The 13,193-nt window shown below is 31.5% G+C and overlaps 1 protein-coding gene across 1 annotated transcript in view; it reads left to right on the top strand.

Moving 5' to 3' along the window:
* The window catches only part of LOC145944481 (uncharacterized), a 44,001-nt gene that overhangs the window by 5,499 nt on the left and 25,309 nt on the right, over nt 1–13,193 (top strand). The window lies entirely within an intron of this gene.

The following is a 13,193-nucleotide window of genomic DNA, read 5'->3' as shown; positions in this document are numbered from 1 at the left end:
CTAAATGATATGAACAATTTTTAATAATTTATTTGATTTTGATCATCTCCTTCCTGATAGATCCTGGTCCTGGAATTATTCGTTATTAATTCGTTATTAATATCATAAATTAAAATAAAATAAATATAGAAATGAGAATAATTCTTTGCTATTTAAAAAAAATATTTTTTTCTTACTAAATACATCGATCAAAATGTGTAAAATACATTAAATGATCAAAAAAACGTATACTTTTCGAAATTGTATGATATATTCCCAAATGATGAAATACCGGACCAATTAAAAAATGCAGTTTATCTCAGTCAATACAATTATTTTTCATAATTTTTTATTATCTTTTGTTAAAATTAATATATCTGACACAAAGAAATCATTAATTTTGTAAACTCATTAAGGAAATCAAGAATGGACCAGGAAATAATCATTTTATATTGTTGCATCCGCAGACTAATGCTCGGATGTTTTGGACGATTGGATATATTTATTATGATTTACTTATGTTAATCTGTGTTATTGTGCTATTATATGTTCCATTACTATTGAAGTTTTTACGTTATTTACGTAAGAGTAATTATTACGAGCGTGAGTAAATAAAAAAGGACCTTAGCACTTCGAGATATCGAAGTCGGCTTGCGCGCGGACGCAACAATATATTTTATGTAATATCTCATGAATAAATAAAGCATTTTCAAAAATTATAACGCAAAACAATGCAGTTAATTATCCCTCATCATTTTTAATAAAAAAAGAAACGAGTTAAAAAACTCAAGTAGCAAGGTATCCTCATTATGACACCATTTTAAGATCATTATCGTCATATAACGACAATCGACTAAATATAATGACGTATTACATACATGATATTTTTGACGACATATTGTCGTCATAGAAATAACGTTATTTAATCATTTTTTAAAGTTATTTATTTATTAATTAATTAATATTGTTAATTAATATATCAATATTAATATTAACGTACTTAGATAGTGAAAATAATAAATATTTTATGATATTTATAAAGTTTATATTTTCTGTTCAAAACCCTTGAAAATATATATTTTGTAATCATTAGTTCTTTCATTTACCGCTATGCGACGCCCAATGCGCTATTTATTAAAGTTACTAGATATACAAAGTACCGCAATCATCCGCCATTTTGACTCCAACGTTACGTATGTGTGCGTGACTTTCGGCTGTCATATGCGTATTCGCACCTCAGTCATCTATATTCGCACACATCTAACGCCGGACACTATTTCTGCCACCTCCGCAAAGTTAGCCCCCCCACTTTGACTTTTGTAATTTTTTTTTTTTACTAATCGTTTGGTGGTCGTTTGGTAGTGTTTGGTACCGCATTAAAAACTTTTGGTGGTCTTTCGTTTTTTTAAAAAATCAATTTCAAATTTTTACCCTTCTCTTAGCCCCCCCACTTTGACTATTGTAATTTTTTTTTTTACCAATCGTTTGGTGGTCGTTTGGTAGCGTTTGGTACCGCATTAAAAACTTTTGGTGGTCTTTCGTTTTTTTAGAAAATCATTTTCAAAATTTTTACCCTTCTCTTAGCCCCCCCACTTTGACTATTGTAATTTTTTTTTACCAATCGTTTGATGGTCGTTTGGTAGTGTTTGGTACCGCATTAAAAACTTTTGGTGGTCTTTTGTTTTTTTAGAAAATCAATTTCAATTTTTTAAGGTACCATTTTATGCGCAGCGTACTGCCGCAGCAATTCGCTCCTATTGGTTGAAGTTCAATTGAATGAACAGCAAAGGCAGCAAAACAAGAGAACACGCAAGATGCAATTAGTTGATTCTAATTATTATTTCAGTTATTATTGTTGATATCAATAATAAATTTTAGGAATACAATAGATAATTATGAGAATAACAAGTAAAAACCGTAATCTTAACCTTAAAATAATAAAAAAATAATGAAATAATAAGGCTATAGCACACACTTTCCGTAACCGTAAACATAACCGTAACATAAGGATTTGACCAATCGCGTTGCTTGATTCATTTGATATGCAACCAATGTCAAATGAATCAAGCAACGCGATTGGTCAAATCCTTATGTTACGGTTAGGGCCGGTATTCATAGTCGGTTCTTATATTTAAGACTGTCTTAAGTACAATCTTAAGATGTGATTAACCAATCACAGAGCCGTATTTGCATCTTAAGATATTACTTAAGACGATCTTGAAATAAGAACGGACTATGAATATCGGTCATAGTCCGTTCTCATGTCTTCAATGTCTTAAGATGCAAATACGGCTCTGTGATTGGTTAATCACATCTTAAGATTGTACTTAAGACATTCTTAAATATAAGAACCGACTATGAATACCGGCCTATGAATACCGGCCTATGTTTACGGTTACGGAAAGTGTGTGCTATAGCCTTATTTCATTTTTTTTAAAATTATTTTAAGGTTAAGATTACGGTTTTTACTTGTTATTCTCATAATTATCTATTGTATTCCTAAAATTTATTATTGATATCAACAATAATAACTGAAATAATAATTAGAATCAACTAATTGCATCTTGCGTGTTCTCTTGTTTTGCTGCCTTTGCTGTTCATTCAATTGAACTTCAACCAATAGGAGCGAATTGCTGCGGCAGTACGCTGCGCATAAAATGGTACCTTAAAAAATTGAAATTGATTTTTTAAAAAAACAAAAGACCACCAAAAGTTTTTAATGCGGTACCAAACACTACCAAACGACCACCAAACGATTGGTAAAAAAAAAAATTACAAAAGTCAAAGTGGAGGGGCTAACTTTGCGGAGGTATTTCTGCCGGTGCGTGTACGTATACACTTTTCGACGCCATTTTGACGCCAAATCCTTATACATTGCGTCTTATGGATTGCGGTACTTTGTTTATCTAGTGACTTTACTATTTATATCTCGTATTTAAGTTTTAGTTTTAGTCATGAGAATTACATAAAGCAAGCAAAAAGCGGGTATTAAGATGTCATAATAATGACTACGTTTACAAGTACAATATATATATATATATATATATATATATATATATATATCCATTGAATTTTGAATTCTTTATCAAATAAAATAATAAAGATAGAATATATACATATATTATAAAACATGTATTAAAATGAAACTACAAATGTAATATAATTTTTATATACACATATATTTTACATATACATATTGTATATATACATATATATTATATGTATATACAGGGTCAAAAAAGGTTCAAAAAAGACCGGAACCCCTGAATAACTCAGAATAATCGAATTATAGGAAGGAAACACCCCAGACAAAAGTTGTAGAGTTAAAGAAAAGGGACTTAATGGTGATCTAGAACTTGACCTTGAGGTCAAGTTTAGAGGTCATTTGAAAGTCAATTCGAATTTTTTAAATAGAAACCCCCATTTTTGACCCCGGATTTGGAAAGAGCGGGAATTTTTACGTTCAGAAAGGTACTTAAGTCATAGGTTAAGATGACCTTTAGGCATCATTTAGGAGTCAAATCGTATAGAACAGAAGAATCTATTAATAACTAACTTTAATCATGTTCTAGAGGGAAAACCCCTAAAACACCGCAGAATATCGATTTTATGATATTAAAATTAAACAATTAACTTGAGAGTAACATAATATTACATTGACAAGATTATTTTGAACTTAATCTTGCTCAGAGACTACTATCCTTTCCGCCACTCACGAGGACTTACATTTTACCTCAACTCCAAGTTAAAGATAACGACCGAGCCCTGTTTCTTGAATGCAACAACTTTTATCTGGGGTGTTTTAGGGATTTTCCCCCTAGAACATGACTAAAGTTAGTTATTAATAGATTCTTCTGTCCTATACGATTTGACCCCTAAATGGTTCTTAAAGGTCATCTTGACCCATGACTAAGTACCTTTCTGAACGTAAAATTTCCCGCTCTTTCCGAATCTGGAGTCAAAAATGGGGATTTCCGTTTAAAAAATTCGAGTTGACTTTTAAATGACCTCTAAACTTGATCTCAAGGTTAAGTTCAAGATCACCATCAAGTCCCTTTTTTTAACCCTACAACTTTTATCTGGGGTGTTTTCCCCCTAGAATTTGATTAAAGTTAGTTATTGATAGATTCTTCTGTCCTATACGATTTGACCCCTAAATAATCCCTAAAGGTCATCTTAACCTATGACTTAAGTACCTTTCTAAACGTAAACTTTCCCGCTCTTTCCGAATCCGGGATCAAAAATGGAAGTTTCCATTTAAAAAATTTGAGTTGACCTTCAAATAACCTCTATACTTGACCTCAAGGTCAAGTTCTAGGTCACCATCAAGTGCCTTTTCTTTAACCCTGCAACTTTTGTCTGGGGTGTTTTCTTCCTAGATTTCGATTATTCTGAGTTATTCAGGGATTCCGGTCTTTTTTGAACACCTTGTATATATATATCAGGTGTTAAAAAAGTGGCGGATACGCTGTATAGGGGTGAATTCCTGAGGTTATTTGGAGACGATTTTTCCTCAACGAAAATGTCGAGAGAAGTCATCATTTTTTGCAAGCTCCCAATTTTTGCCATCATATATCTTGGTAACTAAGCCTTAAATTAAAATTCTATTAAATTAAAGTCGACTTGAAATTAATTGAAGAATGTAGTTTTGTTAATATTTTAATTCCACAATATTTAGTTTACGAAAAGCCCTTTATTTTCAATTATTTATAACTCGAAAATTATTGGTGCCTCGACATTTTCACTGAGGAAAAATCGTCTCCAAATAACCTCAGGAATTCACCCCTATACAGCGTATCCGCCACTTTTTTAACACCCTGTATATATATACATATATGTATATGTATATATATATATATATATATATATATGTATATATATACCTATATACATATATAATATATATGTGTCCATAAACATTATATTACATTTGTAGTTTTATTTTAATATATGTTCTATAATATATATGTATATATTCTATCTTTATTATTATATTTGGTAAAGAGTTCAAAATTCAATGAATTAATTAGCATTACTAAATTAATGAAAAATTTTTAAAAATTGCTAAATTCCACCAATTATGTATATGTATATGTTGTGTATACGCGACCGGCAGGAATGGTGTCCGGCGTTAAAATGTGTGTATACGTGTATGACAGCCGAAAGACAGCGCGATCCGCGTGTCCGTATAGCTGTCTCATTCGCACTCCCTCCGTTCGATCGTCGAGTGAGTGAGATAGCTATTGGATATCACTAGCGGTTATCACGTCTTGCATTGCTTTCTCTCTCGATCGTGCGATGTATGAAAGAGATGCAAAATTGGAATACCCCCTACTATTTTCTCCTTTGCTCCTTGATCTCCGCCGCGCTTCAAGCGACACGTATGTCGCGTTACGTATGTGTGCGTATGACTTTCGGCTGTCATACACGTATTCGCACACATCTAACGCCGGACACCATTTCTGCCGGTGCGTGTACCTCATTTTATATTCGAGAAATGTCGTTATTTTGTCGTCATAAATATAACATCATTGGTCTGTGACTTAGGACCGTCATTTTAATGTCACTCTTACGTTATTTCAAAGGTGAAATTGACGTAACCAATGACTAAAAAATGACGTCAAAATGACGATACCTTGCTACCTGGGAAGGTCCTTGCAACATCTATATATTAATTGCACAAGAATATGGCATATGATATAATTGCATATTAAAGGGCTTTACAAATAATGGTTAACAACATCTCCAACCCGGGAAGAAATAAAGTGTCCTTTACGGAATCGAAAATGACTGATTGCAAACAACCGTTAGATGATTTGCGAAAGGTCAACACAAGACAGAATTAACTCATTCATGCTGAAGATGATCCAATCCTGAGGACCGAAACGTTCATTAATGAAAAGAATATTAAATTTTACTAACGTATTTTAATATATATGCGCACCGACTTCCGCGCTTAGCTCTCAATTAGCCCGCTTGATTAATTAATTTTATTATTAATAACTGAGCTTTATTTTACTTTAAATTAAGCTATCTTTCTTCATTTATACAGTGGCGGTTCCTTCCCCCATTTTGTTCCAACAAATAATACTAATAACTTATATTATTCTTTTTCAAATAATTAATAACTCTTAAACATGCCGGTTCACACGAACACATTTAATTAAATGTTATCAACAAAATTCTGCAATTTATTACACAAGAACTATGTTGTGCTATTTTTTTGCACAGTGAAGAAAGTGCTTTTTCGTCTTTAGATGACAAATATTTAGAAAAAACGAAACTAACTGAACTCTATGTTTTTAATTTAATACACTTCTAATATTTTTTTTAGTACAGAGGCGCTGTACATGTTGAAAAAGTGGTAAATTCAAAAAATATTTGAAATATTTCTATGCGGTGCTATTATTTTGCACATATACAAGGTGTTTTCTTTAACTCTTACACCTTACACCTCAAATAATTTGTTTATTTTTGGTTGTAGAAACAAATGTTTCAGACAAAAATTGTATGGTTTCAAGGAGGACATAAGATAGTGACAAAGATTTGACCTTGGATAGTTTGAAGTCACACGAAGATCACCTTCAATTTCTTAAATGGAACCTACTATTTTTCATTGTATATTCTTGTAGCTTATATATATATCTCTCGAGAGCTTTCCAAAACACTATAATAAAGTATTTTTCTCTTAAGTACTTTTTGAGTTATAAAGTTTGAACTTAACAATTTTTCGACATAAAATGTCAAATATTTTGTAAAATATTCAGTTTTCGATAATCTTAATACTTTTATGCACGGAATCATGAGACCAATCAATTGGTGTAAAGAAAACAGATAAGATGTTTTTAAAAAAAGTATGTAATTTGCAATATGCAGCTGCGTATTTTTCTTTAAAAGCAAAAAGTGAATAGTTTATGAGATATTTTATACTTTAATATGACATAATTTTACATAAAATATAAATATATATGGATATAAACTGGCTGTAGAGCCCAAACGCGGATGCCATTGCGTTGGTTATAGCGAAAATTAACTTTTTGCTATAACAAACAATTGTGCACGAGGCATGCATTTTCGCAGGATGTATAAAAAGTATCGGGACAGTAGAATATCTCGAAAAGATGACGTTTTCTGAAAAAATGTGTTATACAAAAGTTGTAGGGTTTTATGTGACGCATTACATAATAATATTAGTATAACCTTGAATAGCGTTGTCAAGGTCACGTGAAGGTCACCTTCAATTTCTTAAATGGAACCCCCTATTTTTTATTACATATTCTTATAGCTTACCTCGAGAGCTTTCCAAAACACTACAATTGAGTTATTTTTTATTAAGTACTTTCCGAGTTATATGAGACTTGAAGTTTACAGTATTTTGACATAAAATATAAAATATTTTGTGAAACATTCACTTTTCGGTAATCTTACTGTAATACTCTTATGCACAGAATAATAAGACCAATCAATTGGTGTAAAGAAAACACATAATTGTTTTTAAAAAAGTATGCAATTTGCAACAATTTTTTTTTTTTTCAAATCAACTATGTGTTTTCTTTAGTAACCATGTAACAATGGGCTGTCTTTTTTTGTCGCGCGCTTGTAGGCACACGAATTGATCTTTTTAAATTAATTTTTCATTAATTATTGCGAATTTTGCAAAATGGAAAAGGACTTTTCTATTCGGTTTAATCCACTCTACCTGCCCACGACAGGTGGAACACGAACCACCGGACTTCTTGTATACATATAAATACATATAATTCATTTTTGGCTATCTTACCCTTATAACTTTTTATGTTGAAAATCGATTTATATAAAAAAATATGATTTTATTTTAAAAAAACAAAAATAATAACCTTTAAATGACCTTGAAAGCGCCCTTTAGAAAAAAGTCAGTAGCGCCATCTTCTGTCCCTCTTTAAATTGAACAACTTTTATTTGAAAAACATTTTGTTGTAAGATCAAAAATAAAAACATTTTTGGAGATAATTGATTAAAATGGGACACTCTGTACATACAGGGTGTCCAGTGGTTCGCGTTTCACTTCTCGTGGGCAGGTAGAGTGGGTTAAATTGAGTAGAAAAGTCCTCTACCATTTTGTGATTTTCTCAATAATTAATGAGAAATTAATTAATAAAGACCGGCCAATTCGTGTGAGTTTAAGCGTGCGACAAGAAAGACAGCCTACTCTTATGTGGTAATTATGCAGGCGGCGAAAAGAAAGAGTCTAATGTTATATGGTTGCTAGGCGCGCGATAAAGCAGGGAGGAGCGCTTTACAAAAGACAATAGCTGTGTACGAACAACGCATATCGCCGGACCCCCGTTGGGGTCTCTTCTTGCCACGCGTTTGTAATCGCGCCAATTGGCCGATTTAAAAAAATTAATTTCTTATTAATTATTGAGAAAATCGCAAAATGGTAGAGAACTTTTCTACTCGGTTTAACTCACTCTACCTGCCCACGAGAGGTAAAACGCCAACCGCCGGACACCCTGTATACAGGGTTTCTATAAATGTTATCACCCTTACATTTCGCAAACGGTTCAAAATTATGAAAAACCGCGAAATACGTGTACGAACGTTTCGAGGGGCTACTCTTTTAAGAAAGTTGGAGGGGATGTCCCCCCAAAAATTGAAAAAAATCAGAAAATAGTCTTAAAAAATCGAAAATATTTGAATTCCTTCGCTAATAATTCAAAAATTATGTTTTTAAGTAAAAAATGTTATACATTTTTTTGAAAAAAATCAAAGGAGTCTCATTAAGGAAAAAAAATAATTTCAGTTAAAATTGACTAAAACACTATAAAATTTCTTTTTTTATTTTTTTAAATATTTTTAACGATACAATCGCGTCAGAACGGCCGAGATTCGAATTCACAACTTTGCGGACGTTGTGAATCAACGTACACGATAATCGTTTGGTATAGTATATATGAGTTTGCAGGATGGTATTTTACACAATAAAAAATACACTAAATATAGATAATCTTATATACCCGAGACTCAATAAATCTAACTGTTGGCGACTGAAAGGCCCCCTTTCGGAAAACTGCAGTTGTATGAGCGTGGATTACTCTTAGCGCAAAAAACAAAATCAAATGACAACACCCTGCCTTAATCCATGCGCATACAAAAATGACATAAACAAAAACAAGAATAATAAAATAAACTCTAATACAGATGCAACCAAGAATAAAATAAACATAATATTAAAAACGTTCATCTACGTATTAGATTTAGTCCTTTTAACAAACAAGCATAGTTCTTTCCTCAATAACTTTGTCCTTGGTCCATGAAGTGGCTTGGTCAGTATATCGGCCACCATTTTGTCTGTAGATAAGTACTCTAACTTGATTGCATCCGTCTCTACAATTTCTCTGATGTAGTGATGTCTTACATCGATATGTTTCGTTCTTGAATGAAACATCTTATGACTCGCTAGCTTTTGAGCTGATTGATTGTCATTATGTAAGACAACAGGTACTGATTTACCATATAACTTGTTAATCAAACTCCGTAGAAAAATGCCCTCCTTTGCACCGTTCGTCAGTCCAATGTACTCGGCCTCAGTGCTTGAGAGAGCAACATACTGCTGCTTCCTGCTTTCCCATGAGACTAGATTTTTATTCAATTTGAACGCATAGCCGGTATATGATCGTCGATCCGACACATCGTTCTCCCAATCGGCATCCACGTAACCGTCGATCACGGGGTTAGATGCTTCTTTATCAGGCTTCTTTAAAAACAGACATTTATTGATGGTACCTTTTAGATAGCGTAGTACCCGTTTTGCACTCTTCACGTGCTCTTCGCCGTAACATGAATTAAACTGGGACAGGAAACTCACAGCATGTGCAATATCCGGCCTTGTGTTTATTGCAATATACATCAAACAGCCAATCAATGACTGATACAGAAAATCAACATCACATTTTTCTTTTTGCAGCTTTGACCCTGCCTCCAGCGGGGTTGCTATAGGCTTACAGTCTGTCATCTCAAATTTTTCTAGCACGCAGGAAATGTAGCTGCTTTGATCCAGACGAATTTCATCCTTTTCTCTTCTTACTCGTATCCCTAAGACATGACGAGCACCTTCCAGATTCTTGATCTTGAATTTATTTGTCAGATTGCTCTTGAGTTTCTTCTTTCTCGGCAGTCATTACCAAAAAGAAAAATGTCGTCTACAAATATTGCTACGATCAATGTTTTATTTCTTGACTTGATATAAATACAGAGCTCATGATCAGATTGCTTGAAACCAAATAATTTCACAAGAGATGACGCCAATTGGAAAAACGCTTTTGGAACGAGTCATAGTGCGATTGATAGCTTGGATATACCCAGGTAGCAACCACACGTCATTTTGACGTCTCAAATTGGTCAGTCACTGACTACTTGTGACGTCATGACTTGACGTTTTTATGACGTAAAAATGACGGTCTAATGTCACAGACTGTTGACGTCACGAAAAGAACCACATTTTGACGTCATCTCATGACGTCTTTCCTGATTAATATAATGACGTTATTAGAACCACATTTTGACGTCATTTCATGACGTCTTTCCTGATTAATGTAATGACGTTATTAAGACGTTCTTAGACCCTGCGCACAATAGAGAAAATATTAGGAATAAATATTAAATATTAGGAATAATTATTTTAAAATAATAAAATCGAAAAAACTTTGCTATAAAAATACAAATTCGAGTATAGAGGACTAATAAGACTTTTATACTCTAATTTATATATCAAGATTTATTCAATTTTTTACTTTAAAATAATTTTTATTCCTAATATTTAATATTGATTCCTAATATTTTTTTATAGTACGCAAGGTTTTAATATAATTAACAATTAATAAGTGCGGCGCACACACACATATACACACACACATACACATACACACACACACATATATATATATAAAACTTGGATAAAATATGTAAATATATGTATATATATAAATTTTTTATTAATTATCAAATTTTAATATAAACAGAAATTTTTTAAATATATTATGTACGAATATAATTATCAAAAACTTATTTTATAATAGTCATATATGTATATAATATAAAAACTTATTATTAAACTGTAGAATCATAATAATAATAATGTATATTTGTGATTATATTAATAGCTATCTCAAATTGCACAATATGCATTGCACATTATGATTGCTAAATTAAAATAAATAAATTTTCACAAATATTAAACTAAAAATTAATAATAAAAGAATATTAATCAATGTTGTGAATGATTGGAAAACATACATAAGTATTATCATCAATATAAGGTACTACAATACATTTGCTGCTAATGAGACTAATAGGCCATATTTTGAGATTACTAAAATCTTTGAGAATATATATATTAAGTAGCGATGAGTCGCACGGATATAGATATAATGGTGATTGTTTAATAAAATATTTTCCAATAACGAAAATATCACCATTTGTTGTTTTTACAATATTATGTATTTCTATTACTTCTGCGTTACTCAAACTACAATAACTGTCTGCAATGCTGTAGCGATTGATAGAAAATGACAAATTTGTAAAACTGATTTTTTTATATTGTTTGTACCATTGACAAGAATTATTGTTTAATAAAGGTCCATTTTTATGTTCCATGTCAACAAAATATTTAGCTTTGACTTCTTTTAAGTTACATTTATTTATTTCTAAGGAAGAACAATTTATTTCTTGAATTCGACGATGTATTTGCTGTAATGGATTATTAGAAGATCTTATTAATTTTTTTAATTGACCAAGATAATTTTCAAACGGAAACGCAGAATATTCATCTAAAGGACCATAAATTTCTACGTCGTCGCATATATGTGTTAAGAGATGAATATTGTAAACAGCAAATTCTAGACCGTACAATTTATTTTTGCAATGATTGATAAAAGTTAGTAAGCATTCTCGTGCGAATGAAATTCCAAAATTATTTATATGTTTTTGTGATATTAATATAGAAATAGCAACATGCAATAATAGAAAATTTTCATAAATAGCTTTGTCTACAATATCTTTTAAAACTAAAGGACCGATGTAAATCAAAAAAGTTCTAAACTCTGTGGCTTTCCAATACGCTAGCTCATTTAATGACCGTGGTATTCTATTAAACTCCAATGGAATAAATGGCTGTAAATTAATGAGACGTTGTGAGAGAACTTGTACCTTTCTGTTAGGTAATCTAACGTTTAGTGGACCTCCAATCCATGTATTTAATAGCTTTCTCATTACGCCTAAACATATGTTATGCATGTAGTCTGTGGGAAAAGATGTTATTAAATCTATAGGTAAATCTATTAAAGGAGATGGGCCATGATGGTGATCATCATCTATCTGTTTTCTAAAAGATTCGTCTGTGCGCTTTTGAGCTGTTTCACTTGTAAAAACAATTTTATTTTTATAATATTCTCCAGGTTCAACACATTTATCACATGAAGAATATCCCGAATGTGTCTTTGTACATTTTAAAAAAGCACGAGCAGGAGCATCGCATATAAAACTATGAATTTCTATTTTAAAGTGATTCCCATTAAAATCAAATCCATTTTCTAATAAATCATTTAATTCATCTATAAAATTCCTTAAAAAAAGATTTAAAGGTTTAGGCTTCGACGTACCACAAAAAATTGAAATACTAAATGGAATACTACGAAAATTTTTAATAAGTCCCAGAATAGGCCATAGTTGTAATTTGTTACTTTTAAACAATGGGATACCATCTACATTAAAACAGATTTTTAATGTTTCACCAGGTTTTAAACATTCTTGGGTATGCTTTTGTGACAATACATTTTTCAAAGCTATGTTCAAACCTAAATAACAAAATTCTCCAGTTTCTAATTTATTAATTTGCGTAAAAATTGGAGTTTTCAATAATGTACGGGAATCTAATGGTAATTCTGGGTGATAAGGGGAAAGTATGCGCAAAAGATCTGTTACAGCTAAATGTGATATGTGTCTTTCAATGGCCCATTTCCTTAATTCATACATAAAATTACTTTGATTATCTAAGCTACTGTTTATATCTGTGTCAGAAGAATTATTTATTACCTTATTAGAAAAATTAGATACGGCATCAATGGTTAAATAGTTATCGTTTTGAAAATTTAAAGAGACAATAACATTTTCAAAATTTTCAGTATTGCTCGTTTCATTATTAGTACTTGTAATTCTATTAGTATCTAAATCATTTA

Source organism: Prenolepis imparis, unplaced genomic scaffold, assembly GCF_030444845.1.
Source record: "Prenolepis imparis isolate NDT839.2.m4 unplaced genomic scaffold, iyPreImpa1.0 SCAF_13, whole genome shotgun sequence".
Lineage (NCBI taxonomy): Eukaryota > Metazoa > Arthropoda > Insecta > Hymenoptera > Formicidae > Prenolepis > Prenolepis imparis.
The sequence above is the reverse complement of the archived record's forward strand: the minus strand, read 5'-3'. Positions and strand labels throughout refer to the sequence as shown.